Source organism: Electrophorus electricus, chromosome 18 (genome assembly GCF_041902795.1).
Source record: "Electrophorus electricus isolate QZ-2024a chromosome 18, ASM4190279v1, whole genome shotgun sequence".
NCBI classification, from domain to species: Eukaryota; Metazoa; Chordata; class Actinopteri; order Gymnotiformes; family Gymnotidae; genus Electrophorus; species Electrophorus electricus.
Window position 1 is genome coordinate 19,365,972 of NC_137514.1, and position 18,262 is coordinate 19,384,233.

General features: G+C 37.3%; 2 pseudogenes; one reads left to right on the forward strand and one right to left on the reverse strand.

Annotated features, from left to right (window-relative positions):
• Positions 1-2,340: 2,340 nt before the first annotated feature.
• LOC118242701 (NACHT, LRR and PYD domains-containing protein 3-like) lies at positions 2,341-15,217 on the forward strand (annotated as a pseudogene).
• Positions 15,218-16,801: 1,584 nt separating this feature from the next.
• LOC145651983 (uncharacterized) lies at positions 16,802-18,018 on the reverse strand (annotated as a pseudogene).
• Positions 18,019-18,262: the final 244 nt, after the last annotated feature.

Sequence of the window (18,262 nt, forward strand, 5' to 3'; positions counted from 1 at the left end):
ATTCGCCATCTGGTCCGTCGTGGCGGCGTCAAGCGTAACTCCGGTCTGATCTACGAGGAGACCCGTGCTGTGCTGAAAGTGTTCCTAGAGAACGTTATCAGGGATGCAGTTACCTACATCGAGCACGAGAAGAGGAACACCGTCACCTATTTGGATGTGATTTTTGCTCTGAAATGCCAGGCACCACTCTTTTGGGTTAAACTTCGATATCAAACAACACGAAACCACCGGCACTTATTAGAGCCAACCATATCATAAGTAAGAGTGTATCTCTTAGAAGAGGGCCATGGAGGGTTCCATGGAGAATCCTTATCATTTCAGTAGTGGAGCTGGCACTGACCTGAGGTAAAACACGAACACAAACATGTCTGCTATGGATAGTAGGTCCTCAGTTTTGAAATCATTAGTATTAAACAAACAGTTGTTCAGGACATGCCTACAAGGCTTAAGGGCATTCCACTGGGGTGATGTCTTAGCCATTCAAAAACCTAGGTAGGTTTTCATAAACAGGAAATTAAATATAGTCACATGAATTTGTGTATGTGTACTGAATCAGTATGAGGAAGATTCCTGGGGAGGCTGATGTGTAGATGAACACTAGCTTAATCAGAGTTATTTTTATTACCTAACCAAACAGATAGTAATGTATATATCACAACAGGCTCATCCAGTAACTCTAATATGGTGTAATATGCTTAATCTGGTTGGCTATCATTATGGATGGAGTACTTATAATAGCAGTAGCATTTTTAGCAGCTTGTTGGACTTTTTAAGAGCTGAATGGTGCTCCAGAACTAACATTTTGTAAAATTAGGCTGTGAAAGTAAAGATTTAAAACAATCCTCCCAAAGACTTTGAATATCTATGTGAAATTATAGGAAAATACATGATTATTTTGGAAATGCTTGATGTCCCTGGATTAGGGAAACATTTTCTAAAATTAGATTTTAGAAAGTGTGCTGAATCTGCAAGGAAGGATGGATTCAGGGGACAGGAAAGGCTTGTCTTCATGAACATTTAAAACAAACAAATAAATAAATTTAAAAAATAAAATAAGAAAAAAACAGCCACGAAACAGACAGTCTTTAAATAAGTTCCTTATTTCAGCGGTTCTCAGCAGTACAGTTCTGTTTGTGAAGTCTCTTGCTCTGAGTATACTGAAACAAAAGTACCCGTTTAAGTAGGCTACTGTTAATGACATGCAGTGTAACATGTATGCTGTCTTTAAGAGGTCGCTAGTTCGTCTTTATGATCACGTGTATTTTGGCGATCTCTTGTGAGAGAGGGGAGAGAGCTCATTTGGGAAAGAGAGCTGGACGCTGTCACTGTATTGTTCTCTAGCCTTCTTAGCATTTTCAGTAATGCCGTTATGGTGCTTCATACTGTTTCCTTTATGTATATATAGAACATTAGTTGCCATGTGAGCTGGCTTGGTATGGTCAGTCTATAAAATAAACGAGCCTTTCATTGTACCCACACTAATGTCCTCGTTACTACATATGTGCTCCCTCTTAACTCCGTGCATCACAGTTACTCTGAAGCAATTGTTCCTCACTCCGGGTAAGAACTGTTACAGCATTTTCGACCCATTTTAATCATTCGCTGGTTCATTGGTTGTGTTTCCGCACAGTAGACAATACTTGACCACACCACACTCCTACATAGGCATGATAACACATGACGGATTGGATTGCTTATTTAAACCAGACATTTGACCGGGCACATCCTCCCTTGCCTCCTCTGATGAACCGCCTAATGTGTGTATTATTATCAAGTGTATTATTTTCAGTCCTCATGCTGCACTTCATCTGAATTATTTTCTATCTAATATCACCAGATGGGGGAACCAGAGAGCAGAATCTCCAGATCCAAGCTGTATGTCTATGAAAAGTGACAGCTCCAAGCTTTTCCCTCTGAGGTAATAAAAAGCGTGTTTACAGGAAAAAGAGATTTAAACATTGAATTAGTCATGTTAATAACATAAAACATAAAGGAGTATAGAGATTCTGTGTCCTTTTAAAAAAATGTCTATTCTGCTTAGTAGTCATTCATATCCCAGAGCATAAACGCTGATCCTGAGTGAGCAGTAGATATGCTGCCTGTAGAACTGGACATGTTATTAAGTGCTGTGTCCTGTGCGGTATATACTAAAACAGACACACCCACACCCACACACACACACCCACACACACACACACACACACATGCAATGTCAGAGTGTATCACAATGTATATATGAAATAATGAATAAAATGCCTTGTGTTTCAGTCTGATTCATGTATTTATTTTATCCTCTCTCTTTCATCCTGACTCTTCCTCTTTGTTTCTATTAACAGGAGGGAAGATGATGAACTACAAGATCAGTCCAGGTGTGGAGTGTGTGAGCAGCTTCTGACAGATCCAGTCTCCATCAGCTGTGGACACAGGTTCTGCAGACAGTGTATCAGCAGCTACTGGGACCAGTCTTCTTCATCAGGAGGGTTTGGCTGTCCACAGTGCAGAAAGAGATCTAGAACCCGTCCTCTTCTACACCCACACAAAGACATGGAAGAGGCCATGCAGCACGACTGTCACACTCCAGTGCATGATGTACTGCATAGAGTCTTACACACCCACAAAACCAGCATGAAGAACAAGTATGAGAGCTTATTTGAGGGAATCAATACACAAGAGAATAAAACCCTCTTGAACCAGATTTACACACAGCTCTACATCATAGAGGGAGAGAGTGAAAGTGTGGATGAAGAACATGAGGTTTTACAGATGGAGAAAACACTCAGGAAACAACTGTTACAAGACATTCCAATCAACTGCTCTGACATCTTTAAAGCTGTACAAGATCCTAAAAAAGAAATGGAAGAAGAGAACATTAGAGCTGTGATGGCTGAAGGTGTCAGACACACAGAAGAAAAAGAAGATAAAGGACCAGAAATGCCAAAGCTCAGAACGGTTCTGACTAAAGGAATTGCAGGAATTGGGAAAACTGTCTCTGTGCAGAAATTCATTCTTGACTGGGCTGAGGGAAAATCCAATCAGGATGTAGATTTCATGTTTGTGCTTCCATTCAGGGAGCTGAACTTGATTAAAGATGAGCAGTACAGTCTTCATACACTTCTGTGTAACTTCCATCCTGAGATCAAAGATCTTGCCTTAAGGACATATGATACACACAAATGTGTGTTCGTTTTTGATGGTTTAAATGAAAGCACAATTCCACTGAACTTTCTATGGTGTGAAAATGTATTTGACATTACCACGATATCATCAGTGAATGTGTTGATCACAAACCTCTTCAAAGGAGAGTTGCTTTCCCCTGCTCTCATCTGGATAACCTCCCGACCAGAAGGAACCAGTCAAATCCCTCCTCAGTACATAAACCGTTTGACAGAAATTCAGGGATTCACTGATGCACAGAAGGAGGAGTACTTCAGGAAAATAATCGGTGATCAAGACCAAGCCAAGAAAATCATCTCACACATTAAGACAGTAAAGAGCCTCCACATCATGTGCCACATACCGGTCTTCTGTTGGATCTCAGCCACGGTGCTTCAGAAAATCATTAAGAAAAATAATGATACAGAAATCCCTAAAACTCTGACTGAGATGTGTATAAACTTTATGTGGACTCAGTTACACACGAAGAATGCAAAGTACAAAGAGAAAAATGAGAGAGATCTAAAAACCCTTCTGGAATCCAGCAGAACTTTGATTCTGAAACTAGCGGAACTGGCTTTTAAGCAGTTGATGAAGGGCAATGTACTATTCTATGAAGAAGACCTAAGAGAGTGTGGCATTGATGTCACTGAGGCCTCTGTGTACTCTGGGATTTGCACTGAGATATTTAGAGAGGAATCTGTGCTCTACCAGACAAAGGTCCACTGCTTTGTGCATCTGAGCTTTCAGGAGTTCCTGGCTACTTTCTATGTGTTTCAATGCTGTGTGAACAAGGACATTGAGGCACTGCAGTTTTTTATGCCTCAGCATTGGGGCTGGTACAGAAACCGGTCTGAGAATGTTCTACTGGAGGACCTGCTGGAAGGAGCAGTGGACAAAGCCTTGAAGAGTCAAAATGGACACCTGGATCTTTTCCTCCGGTTCCTGCTGGGCATAACACTGGAGACCAATCAGAGACTCCTACAAGGCCTACTGATACAATCACAGAACTGTTCAAAGAGCATCAACAAGGCAGTCCAGTACATCAAAAAACATAAAAACAGAAAGCATTCTTACTGAGAAATCCAACAATCTCTTCCTCTGTCTGACTGAAATACATGACCAGTCCCTCTCCAGGGAGATTCAGCAATATCTACAATCAGATAAAGAATCCCAAAGCAAGCTCTCTCCTGGGCTGTGTTCAGCTATAGCTTTCTTAATGCAGATGTCAGAGGAAGTGCTGGATGAGGTGGACCTGAAGAAATTCAATACATCAGAGGAGGGTTACAGGAGACTGATACCAGCTGTGTACAACTGCAGAAAAGCTCTGTGAGTGTTATGTGAATGAGTATAATGTCATGAATATTTTTTAAAAATAGGATAAATGTGAACACTGGCCACATTTAAGTTAATTCATCATGCCTTGTGATGGTCTGGCACACTGCCCAGGGTTAGTTCCCATCTTGTGCTATCAGAATAGGCTCCACCCCCCATGACCCAGAATTAGATTGGTTTGGAATATGACTGGATGAATGTATGCTGTATACAATACTTAAAATATGTCTGTGGACCAAATGCAAATTTCATACTAAAATTAAATGTTTTTCCTTTACATACAATAAAGTAAATGTTTCAAAGGGTCTAAATGAAAAACAAGTGTATTGTTATACATGACATTAGTTATTATCATGTTTTATAATAACCAGTATATAATATATATATAATTCTATAGTCAATATGCAGTTGGACACACTCTTGGGGGGAAAAAAAATGAAAGAAAGAAAAAAAAAACTATTCATACTAATGTTTCCCATTTAGTTTCTTGTTTCACATTGGGAAATGTTAAAGAATGTAGTCCAAAACCAGAAAGAAGTAGAGGACAGAGCTATAGCTATAGGAGAAACCATATTTTTATAATATGCAGTGTTGACAGTACAGCATTATTATGGGTAAATAATAGGTGAGGAGGAAGAAATTTGACTTTTCTTATACACTGTCATCCTTTTACCACCCCCTGGGGGGTCAATCATATCATTGGTTTTAAGTGCTTAACAGTTTTGTGATTTATCAAAATTTCTACTGCTTGTTTGTTTATACATAATTATGTGGTTTCCTCTTCAGCTTATCCAAGCAATTTCTGTGTTACCTGTTTCCATCAGCCTGTTTTAACTGTACTCTGCACTTAATTCTCACTGCCTTTGCAGACTAGATGGCTATAATCTCACCACAGACTGCATTAAAACTCTTTCCTACACTTTGATGTCTCCAAACTACCCCCTGCGAGAACTGCAACTGAGTAACAATAACCTAAAAAATTCAGAATTGGAGCTGCTCTGTTCTGGACTTAAGAGTTGCCACTGTAAACTGGAGATACTCAGGTAAGCCTTCTATCATTTAATACCTGAATTAAAACAAGTTCATTGTAATGTGTGAAGGCAAGGCCGTGATATTTTTATGAATATCCCTGGGTCTCAATATAGAAATTAAGCATTGACTTTGGGGCAAATTCTGCTCTTGAAGTTGCTGTTAAAGTAATGGAGTGGCCTTAAGATGGTTATGATTTTCCCCAAGGGAAATAATGATAGCAAGGGCATGATAAAGACATTTGTTTTCACAAGCAGATTTGCTATTATTAGATAAATATGTCATCCTTCTTGGATTCTGGCACTGATTGTGTTTCTTCAAACCATAATTTAACACCTGAAATGAATGGTCATTATAAAATAGGTGAGCAGGAGACAATAAAACCCGCAATGCAGGGCTACTCTAGAAGGATTAAAATATCTAACCAAACTTTAAGATAAGCAATAGATATCAGTAGAACCTACTAGGAATGGGATGAAGCTATGAGCTGAAATTATTTTACAGTTTTACTTAGTGTAATTTAACACAACTTTAAACTTGCTTGTTTACACTGATAGAGCTTATGGGTTATAAAAATTAACTAAAGTTAAATTGTCGCACCACAAGTGTCTTAGCACATTACTTAGTTTGAGATTTATAAATGCATTAATTCCCCACTGATGGGGATTGTGTTTATAAAATGTATGATTAAAGTGTGTTAACAATAAATATAAACCTAATCATGGACATGACTACATGCAGTAGAAGCTAATAATATCAAAGTGGCTGCTCACTCAATATCTGAACTGTCATCCTTTCTGTTCTCATTATTTTTGGAAGCATTAGCAGCAGTTATATAACAAACTACAAATGTCAAGGGTGTTTAGACCCATAATGCAGAACATATAATCAGTTTATATGCAGATGATATATTACTGTTCCTGCAAAATCATCTCTCATCAAACTATCCAAACTATAGAAATACATTCCAAAATCTCCAAATATATTAACTGGACCAAATCACTCAACATGAGCTCATGCCTCTAAGCACTCAGCACATCACATATTTGAGTATAAAAATCTCCAGATATCTTTCATAGTTGCCTAATCTTAATTTTAATCCATACTCACATCTAAAAATGATAACTGCCAACCCTCATTGACAGAATATCTTCTATCAAAATGATAGTATTACCAAAAGTAAACAATCAATCAATCAAAATGCATTTATATAGTGCTTTTTACAACAGGCACAAGCAGCTTTACAGATGTTTAGGTCCAAGCCTGCCAGTAAGCACCTTCTCACCTCTGATTGCCCCTGTTTTCTTGAAAAAAACCTTGTCTGCTTGACCATCACTTTTCTCCTGATATTATTTATGATCCTGATTATGAGTTGTTGTTGTTTTTTATTATTTTATTTTAAAGTTAAATTTAGGCCCATGTCTAGACAGTAGACCTACTGCTTAAATTAGGCCCCAGCTCTAATAGTCCTGTTACGGAACAAGGCTTAAGCAGGATGTAGGGATGAGGCACGTTGAGACAAATGTTTTATTTAACACAAAACACCTACACTCACCACACATACTATATTACATCAAATACCAACAAACATATGACGACACAAGAGACACACACTCGACAATTACACACAAGGATCAGATCAGGTGGGTGACAAGAGACAGCGTGACACTACAGACTAACAAACACACACACAGATGTTTGAGGAGGAGGGAGGGGCTGTATTGTAACAGTCCTCCAGGCTTTGGACCTCTTTTTGTATTGTGTTTTAATGTATGTTCAGTCTGGGGCATTAAAATAGTGTAAACAAGCTATACCGTTCAAGGCTGCGTAAAATGTGTCCCATGAAAAGAAAAAAAAAAAAAGTTATGTGATAGAATGGCTGGGTGGTTGTTCTCTGAAACATCCACAAGATGGAGACATTTGTTTGGTCTCCAAATGCATTTTTAAATGGGAAATGTTGGTCATTCATTTCTCTGTCATCCTGGGGTTAAATATACACAGATGAATGTGTTGAAAAGCTGGAGAGGGGTAGTATTTTATTTTTAAAGCTCCAGATGCCTGGATGGTTCCATGTCTGGACAGTGAATGATCAGATTTGGGGTGGTGTGTTTCTTTCTTACTGTTACCATACAAACACTCCCATCAATTCCATACTGTTGAACACTCCATTCCCATACTATCAGAAAGTAAAATAAATGACCATTATAAGCAAATCATAAATTTGTCACTCTGTTTTTTGTTTTTTTTAAATGTATTTTGTTCTCTTTAGGCAACAGTGCATTCCCTCTTTACTTTAATTGTACAGTCAGTTAAGTAGCTTGTACAAGGAGAAATAAAAGGCACCACTAGCATTCAGTAGTGATACACAAACACCGACTCTTGACCTTTTGACTTTAGTTTTCAGCCTAATACATTAAATAGATGTTTTTCCTATTGTACTAAGCAGATTACGTGTTACATACTTACACCTTCTTAATAAGCCTTCCTCATTTGTATGTTTTTTTATTACTTACTGGCTTTGTTTTGTTCTTTGATATGTTGTCTTATTTCATATATTTCAAGTGTTCACCTGGCATACGAGTGTTCTGTTTGGAATGTTATTTTTATGGCTGCACAGAAAAAGTCTGATATTTGCTTATTTATTAATGAATTGGTAATAAAGCTTTCACATATCACTCTTTCATACCAATTTTGGTCAACAGTTACTGTACAAATCACTTTGGACTAAAAATAAATATACAGTCCTTAAGGTCATTTTACCACCTTTGTTTACCATCTGGCAAAATTATAATTCTGAGTCATTAAATATATTGTAAAATCTGTCATATTGATCTGCCTTTGTAGGCTACCTATCTGTAATCTTGGGGAAAAGACTTGTGAAAATTTGGGATCAGCTTTGCAACTGACAAACTCAATCTTGAGAGCACTGGACCTTACTAACAATGATCTGCATGATTCAGGAGTGACACTGCTCTCTGCTGGACTGAAGAGTTCACATTGTAAACTGGAGATACTCAGGTGAGCTAAAAATGTAAATATTAAGTATAAATATAAAATATAAGTATAAATATAGAATTATAGTTTTTTTTTCCCCCTCACGCCACATAAAAGTAACTACAGTGGTGTGAAAGTGTTTGCCCCCTTCCTGATATCTTATTTTATTTGTGCATGTTTGTCACAGTTAAATGTTTCAGATCATCAAACAAATTTAAATATTAGGCAAAGATAACACAAGTAAACACAAAATGGAGTTTTTAAATGAAGGTTTTTATTATTAAGGGGAAAAAAAAATCCAAACCTACATGGCCCTGTGTGAAAAAGTGATTGCCCCCTAAACCTAATAACTGGTTGGGACACCCTTAGCAGCAACAACTGCAATCAAGCGTTTGCGATAATTAGCAATGAGTCTTTTACAGCACTGTGGAGGAATTTTGGCCCACTCATCTTTGCAGAATTGTTGTAATTCAGCCACATTGGAGGGTTTTCAAGCATGAACTGCCTTTTTAAGGTCATGCCACAGCATCTCAATCAGATTCAAGTCAGGACTTTGTCTAGGCCACTGCAAAGTCTTCATTTTGTTTTTCTTAAGCCATTCAGAGGTGGACTTGCTGGTGTGTTTTGGATCATTGTCTTGCTTCAGAACCCAAGTGCGCTTCAGCTTGAGGTGACGAAGAGATGGCCAGACATTTTCCTTCAGGATTTTTTGGTAGGCAGCAGAATTCATGGTTCCATTCACCACAGCAAGTCTTCCAGCTCCTGAAGTAGAAAAACAGCTCCAGACCATCACACTACCAGCACCATATTTGACTGTTGGTATGATGTTCCTTTTCTGAAAGGCTGTGTTACTTTTACGCCAGATGTAATAGGACATGCACTTTCCAAAAAGTTCAACTTTTGTCTTGTCAGTCTACAAAGTGTTTTCCCAAAAGTCTTGGGGATCATCAAGATATTTTCTGGCAAAACTGAGATGGGCCTTTATGTTCTTTTTGCTCATCAGTGTTTTTTGTCTTGGAACTCTGCTATGCAGGCCATTTTTGCCCAGTCTCTTTCATTTTTGCCCAGTCTCTTTTTCATGGAGTCATGAACACTGACCTTAACTGAAGCAGGTGAGGCCTGGATTTCTTTGGATGTTGTTGTGGGGTCTTTTGTGACCTCTTGGATGTGTCATCACTGTGCTCTTGGGGTAATTTTGGTCGACCAGCCACTCCTGGGAAGGTTCACCACTGTTACATGTTTTTGCCATTTGTGGATAATGGCTCTCACTGTGGTTCGCTGGAGTCCCAAAGCTTTAGAAATGGTTTTATAACCTTTTCCAAACTGATACATCTCAATTACTTTGTATCTCATTTGTTCCTGAATTTCTTTGGATCACAGCATGCAGTCTAGCTTTTTAGGATCTTTTGGTCTATTTCTCCTTGTCAGCCAAATGCTATTTAAGTGATTTCTTGATTGAGAACAGGTGTGATAGTAATCAGGCCTGGGTGTGTCATTCACAAAGTGCCATGTAGGTTTGGATTTTTTTTCCATTTAATAATAAAAACCTTCATTTAAAAACTGCATTATGTGTTTACTTGTGTTATCTTTGTCTAATATTTAAATTTGTTTGATGTTCTGAAACATTTAAGTGTGATAAACATGCAAAAAAATAAGATATCAGGAAGGGGGAAAATACTTTTTCACACCACTGTATGTCTCATAATTATTAATCTCATTAATAAATCAGTCTTAATTTGTCAGTCAAATCATATTGATCACAATCCTTAATTTTTAACTAAAGAAAGTAACATACATTATTTCATTTCTGAAGGATTAAATAAGTGTGCTTTACTTTTGGCCACATTCACACAGCAGGTAAATATGGGACAAATCTGATCTTTTACTCTATATGTGATGCACAATTGTAATTTGGACAGCAGCACGAACAGCAAAAGCCACAGTTATTCTGTTATGTTCATTTCCAATTAGGGCCACTTTCATATGTGGTCATAAAATCGGATCAATATCTCAAATGTGGCAAAATTAATCAATTTGCATTAATCCAACTTGACATTCATCATATTTCTTGCAGCCAGGAAAAAAAGACAAATGAACAGTGAGGGAGTATTTCAGTGAAAGGCTAGCCAGACAACATTTTACAGTGTTTTCCATTTTTAACACTGTTGACTACAAAAATCTATATAATAATAACTATAGGAACAATAAGCTTGTTGCATTAGTGGACAACTTGGTGGAAATAAATTATACATTTAATAACACACAAGCTACTCAAAGTCAAAACCAATAGAATCAACAATCTGTTTATTTATAGTGTAAATTAGCTTGTGTGTGTGTTGTGAGAAAGAGGAAAACAAGGTTTGTGCATACTCATGTAAATGTACATGCATGATGTTAAAGGAGGTGGAGATTTGCTACTTTTGGTTCTCCATACAAGAACCAACAAAATAAAATGGCACCACGTGTAAATGGCAGAATGACATGGCTGTAGGTTATGTTCAGCTGGTTTTGTTCTATCTGATATATTCTAGGTTATTACTTATTTTTATTTATTTTTTTAAATTTCTGTTCATTCTCTGTCTCTGCTCTGCACTTAAGTTCTAACTCTTGAGCGAAGCTTGATTTGTAAAACATAGGGTAACCTGCACACCAGTGATGAGGTGCCCATACATTTCTGGAAGAGTTCGCCAAGTGCTCCACTTAGTACAGTAGCATTCAAAAAAGACTTAGTGATAATATGATGGCTGTAGTCCAAATCATAAAGTTTAACTGATTCTATGGGAAGACTGGAAGTATCAACTAAGCATACAGTGTGTTATGATGACACATGATATATGTTCAACCTCATAAGTCTTTTTTTCTCAGAACATGGTGTCCTACAAAACTATATAAATACATTATGCCTTTTAAAATACATAACATGGAAATAACAACAAAAATACCCATATTTGGTTAGACTTGGTTTTTAAGGTTACACACAAATAAGTGTTGAAAAAAAAAGTTTATTAATTTTAACATTTTATTTAATTTCATAACAAAAAATGTTTGCAGTTAGACAGTACAGCCTGAGAAGCATGTGAATTATGTCACTGAATTTGTCTCTATTTGTTTTCCTCTCCTTTTTTGCAGATTGTCTGGTTGTTTGGTCACAGGGGAAGGCTGTTCTTCTCTGGCTTCAGCCCTGAGTTTAAACCCCTCACATCTAAAAGAACTGGTTCTGACCTATAACCACCCAGGAGACTCAGGAATGAAGCTGCTCTCTGCTAGACTGGAAGATCCACTCTGCAAACTGGACACACTTAAGTATGTGAAACTATAGTGGTGTCCGTATAAATGTATAAGGGGGTATATTCAAATTGATACTAGTCTATTTAGGTTACTTTATGTAGTGTCAATGATATGCTTAAATTTGGGTTTGGCTTTTGGCTGGTCAGTGAATTGTCTGATTTATTGTACAATAATAGATACAAGATAACACAGTCTGAGTGAGCATCAGTGTAGCTGTGCTGTTAGATGAGATTGTCTTTGCATCCTGCCAAGCCTCCCAGCATTACAAGGATGAGGGTGGTGCACTGAACACTCTTAAAATAATTAATTGCCAGTTTATTGAAGTGTTCATGCTGCTACAAATGTTAAATTATTGTAAAATGAATACTTTAGCACAGTTCTTCTCAGGAGCTTCGTACTGAAGCTTATGCCAGCATTAATGACCAAAATCTAAAGTGTAATGGGAGTGAGGTGGGGGGCGAATACACATGCAAAGTACCAGCGACTTGGACTTGAGAATGAGCAGAATCCAAAACAGGGGAAGACATATCGAGAATGATAAACAGGTCAATGTAAAGAAATGGACTAGTTTAATAACAGAAACACGAGGAACAAACCAAAAAGATAAGAGGCCAATTCAGGGTGAGGGTGAGCACTGGATAAATAAAGAGACTAAATATTGAAGGGGAACCTACGGGATAACAAGGAAGCATAAACAAACAGGGTAAACAAAAAGGAAGGGGAAAGAAACCTAAAGGGAGCAAAGCGACAAGGAAAGAGACTAGACTACAGCGTGGGATTATAGATCAGGAAAGAAACTTAGGAGAGTACACAGAAATAATTTATAGCGGACAGGAGATCAGAATCAACTTAATGAACATTAACCGGCAAGGCAATATCGACAAAGAAGGCAACATAAACTAGAATACCAAGAGAAAGCATGTAGGAACCAAACAAAAGATAACACTAACAGGAGAATAACAATAGTAAACAGAGAGAGTAACTTAACTTGAAACACCAAGAACGATTACAGCGTAACCATAAGCGAAGAAGAGTCAGAACATCAAAAATACTTAGAAATGAAATTATAAATGACCAACAACCCTAAGATTCAGTGACACGGTTTAAATATACAAAGATAAAAAGAATATAAACAAGGAGCAGGTGAAAGCAATGACGGGTGTTGAAAACAAACGAGGAGGTGGAGAAAACGAAACTAAGGACTGGAACACACGGAAGAGATCATGAAGCCAGGGAAACAGGAGAAGCTCCGGTCCGCAAACATGATATAAAGTCTGGTAAATGTGTAGGTTTATTTTTTATTTTTTCAATTTTCTTTCCACAAAATATTAGTTAGTTACATCTTGTTTATATAGGCTATTACTTAACATTATTATTGCTATGACCATGACAAAAATGAAATAAAAAAAGATTTATGTAAGACAGGATTATGATAAATCTTAACTATAAAGTACAGAAGTTCTTAATTTTATTAATTTAGCACAAAACAACACCAAACCTTTTGTTAATGCGAAACAATATTACAAACTTGGAGATAAGCAACAGAACGTGCAGGGGAGCAGGAGAGTGGGGATGCTGAAAAGCTCCACCATGCCTGCTGTATGTTTTATATAAGTTAAATAATGTAACAGTATTGACAAATTAATTTCCTCTGCAAACATGCAGTTTTACACAAACATATCAGCTGATTGATAATGACATGTTCCCACAAAGGAAAAAGAAAAAGAAAAAATAACACTGAAATAATAATTTAGAAATTACTGGCATGTGTTTAAATTATCATGGTAAATTATAATATTATTATACTATACTATTATAGTATTATAGTATACTGCTATTATAGACTAAAATGGTTGGAATGAAGGACATGTGTGTATGCCTCTACAATGTAACCTGAGTACTGAGGACTCTGTGGTTCTAATTCATACGTCCAACCCTATCTGTAATTAAACAGTTTCCCAGTGGAAAAGCTGAATTAATGTAGCCCTGTGTGTTTGTGTTAACCACAGTCTGAATGTAGACCTATACTGAATGAGTGCAGTAATAAATAGTTGAACTACACTGGGAGAAATGACAGATGGGTGAGAAGATCAATAAAAACTTGCTGTCAATGAAAATACTTTTCAAGAAATTAATAATTCTTACATATTATTATTAAACTGTGTGTGTGTGTGTGTGTGTGTGTGTGTGTGTGTGTGTGTGTGTGTGTGTGTGTGTGTGTGTGTGTGTGTTTCTGTGTGTCTTTAGAATGGAACATGCAGGGATGATCAGAATCAAAGAAGGCTTTAAAAAATGTAGGTTCACTGTATGCACACACACACACACACACACACACACACACACACACACACACACACACACACACACACACACTCAATTTGTGTCCTTGCCTTTAACCTTTCTTCTTGTGCACAGACGCATGTGTGCTCACACTGGATCCAAACACAGCACACCCCCATCACCATCTGTCTGAGGGAAACCGTAAGGTGACATGGATGGAGGAGCAGCAGTCATATCCTGATCATTCAGAGAGATTTGATGGCTGTGAGCAGGTGCTGTGTAGAGAGACTGTGTCTGGACGCTGTTACTGGGAAGCAGAGTGGAGGGGGAGTGGAGAGTCTGTTGTAGCAGTGGCATATAAAGGAATCAACTCAAAAGGAGGCAGTACTGACTGTGCATTTGGATACAATGACAAGTCCTGGTGTCTCATCTGCTCTAATGAGCGTTACATTGCCAGGCATAATAAGAATCACACTTTCTTACCTGTCCTTACCTCCAGGTCCAACAGAGTAGGAGTGTATCTGGACTGGCCGTCAGGCACTCTGTCCTTTTACAATGTCTCCTTGGACACACATACATTGACCCATTTATATACATTCCACTCCACATTCACTGAGCCCCTCTATGCAGGGTTTGGGTTTTGGGCTGTGTCTTCTGGTACCTCAGTGCGAGTGAGATAGAATATCTTGTGTTGTGCAGGGAAATATCAGACAAACCTTACTTTATATTGTGGACATCTTGTATCAGCAGGATTCAAAATTCAATATTTTTCAAGACTCAATTTTTCAGACTACTTAGTAGATATGTCAGACCATATTTCACACGCGCACACACACACACACACACACACACACCCTTTTGGTTTTCACAAAGTTTACTGCCTCAGTTGTTTTGTCCGATATTTATATGATATAGATAAGTTTTTTTATAAAAAAATTTTTATTGACAAATACATCTAGTTTAAGCAAAGACTTAATATTTACAGTGTTGACCCTTCTTTTTTTAAGACTTCTGCAATTCACCTTGGCATGCTGGATATCAGCTTCTGGGTAAAATCTTTACTGATGGCAACTAATTCTTTCCTAATCATTGCTTGGAGTTGATAGCAGTTTCTGTGTTTTTGTTTGCCCACCCTCTTTTTGAGGATTTACCATAGGTTCTCAATGGGATTGAGATCTGGGGATTGAGATCTGAGACATGGTGCTCCGTCATACTGGAAAAAAAAATAATAATAATAAAAAATTGTTTATCACCAAATTACTCCTGGATCGTTGGGAGAAGTTGCTCTTGGAGGATGTTTTGATACCATTCCTTGTTCATGGCAGTGTTCTTAAGCAAACATTTGAGCAAGCATTCAGCAAAAGGGCTGAAATGCAGTGGCTGGAATGGAGTAATTTTTGTGATGAAGTTGATTTTCATGGCCAAGAATGACTGACTTTTTAGTTAATTGCAATTCATCTGATCACTCTTCACACTCTAGAGATAATGCAAATTGCCACCATTGAAACTGAGCCAGCAAACTTTGTGAAAAGCTAAATTTGTGCTAGTCTCAACTTTTGGACATGACTGTACATTGTTAGCAAAATCTTGACTGCATACTTGATATTTCAAAACAGTAACAGGCCACCATCACAATTCGGTATGAGCACACAGATATGCACAAAAAGTCAGTTATACATGAGTCATTTGTTGGTTTAAAGGGCAGCAAAAGACAATTGACAAGTTAAATGATCTGCTACAGGAAACTCTGGTCCAAATTAGAGTGTTTATGAGAATGCCTTTGCTAGTTGCATCTTTTCAAAGATCATTCAGTAAGCTAAAAGGTATCAAAACACACCTTCAGTCAAATGTGAACAGTGACAGTTTGGACCAATTGGCAGTGATCCGAGCTGAACACAAATTGGCCTGGTCAACTGGTCAAACAGATGCCTAAATTTATTGTATTGTTGCTAAATACTAGTGCATAGCCACAAAATGTAACTTAATGATTAAAATAGTTATTAATCTGAACTTCAAATAAGCTATTCTTGGCCTTTTGTACATATATAGCAATCCCTGTGATTCTCTTGAAATACTGAAATTTAGATAATCTTGATTTTGCATACCCCTCAACAAATGAGTGTTGGCAAACCTTTTTAGAAATAAACACAATGAAACTTTGGAGTAATGAACAAGTTACACATGGTTGTAATGTCCCCTTTTTTAAATAAAGTGGTCCAAAATGTAAATTGAAATCCAAATGTTAAATAAGGTAAGATATAAATGTAATCATAATGTATGGGAGCTATATGAATGCATTATTTTCTGAATACAAGAACAACAACAGACCTCTGAAATGTACTCTGTTACAATCTAATGTATTGAAGAAACTGCATGAAATTATTGTCTGGCTTTGGATACATAAGGAATTTTTGCTGATGTAACAATTTTGCTAATACATGCAGGAGACAGCAATGACTACACAAAAGCCTTTGAAAAAAAATGTGTAATATATATTCAAATTCGGGGAGCAGCCTTCTAAGGTTGGAGTATCTACTTGTGGCATTAAGAAAGTTGATAATAAAGTGTAAAAGGACAGTCAAATAACATTTACAATATAGGCCATATATAAATGTTGGTAACACAATTATACATATTTTTTTTTTATTCTAGACATTTACATATATTTATGACATAGGCAATGCCACAGAAAAAAAAAAGAAACACTAAAATGAATATCATATCAATCTGTAATTTCCATCAAACCAGATGCCTGTAGAGTCTTATCAATGTTTGGTATGAGTTCTGAGGCAAAGTCCCACACCCTTTTATCAACAACCAGTTGATCTTTGGTAAGAGTCCCTTGTCGTGGTGATCTTACATGAACAATTCGACATACATCAAAAGGCACAAAAAAGACATCTCCATATTTTTGGGGTACGTAGTGCACTGATGTTTGCACTACAGTCCTTGGATTGATAATCATTTTCTGGGGTTGTCTAAGTCTTTTCTATCTGGTTCTCTATAAATATGTTCCATAATATTAACACCGGGTATATTTCTCCATTCTGGCCGACTGAATCGATCACTCTCTTCAAATTGTGTCTTGGGGAAAAAGTGACTCTCAATGAAAAACACACCCATGTCTTTGTGCTGCTGTTGAAGATCCTCCATCAGTAATGGAAGGTTAGCATGCTTATAAGGCATAATGATTTCATCAATGTCATTCAGAAGAACATATTTGGACTGATACATGTTTCTATAAATACACTCATTGAGGGTTACCAACTGACCATAATAGTGAAGGTCTCCACCATGCTCCACAAAGTTCCATCCTTTAGATGGGTTAAGGAAATGGTCAATAGGCCATGGAACAATCTCTAAAATTCCTTCCCTCTTATAATGCTGTAAGAGTTTCTCCAGGTCAGGTCCACAGCTCGTATTGTAGATAACTATATGTTGAACACCTAGAAGTTTGTATATCTCCACTGTTTGGGCAAATTGCAAAACATTATTGTAGCTATCAAAAAGGCTGGAGATACAGACAGTGAAATTGAACATAAATGATTCATGGGTCTTTTCATTCTTGATGGGCAAGAAATCTTCATTATGAATCTCTGAGATGTTTGCAGTGGTTGAAATGGCTACACGTGTTGCACTCTGAGTGTGTGCGCCATGACACAGGACATCTGAGGCTCCAAATGGAAAGCCAAAATGGTCAACGTGTATCTGGACTTCAGCCTCAGCAGTCTGGCAGTTATGGTCATTGTTACAGTAGATGCAGTAAAGAGGCTGCAGACTGTCCCTTCTGATTATGCTGATAACTCGAATGGCCTTATTGATTCTGTGATCGATGAATGCAGACACCATTAAATGTTTTGAGTGTTTAATGGGGGTTATGGAAAACAAATTGAATTTGTTTGTTTCAGAACCATTGAATCTAGATGGCAATATGTCCATAAATGTATATCCAGTAAACATTTGAGTAAGGATGACCCCTAATAACACAGAAACTACAATCAAAACAAAAAGAGGGACTTGCTTTTTTTCCATCTTAATCCACTATCCAGAAAAAAACACCTGCAGATTGAAACAAAATAATTGCATTAATACAACCACTACAAGCAGTTTCTGTTTATTTTCGGAATACACGTGTATACACATGTTCCACTATAATGGGAAAATTAGTGACCAAAAAAATTAA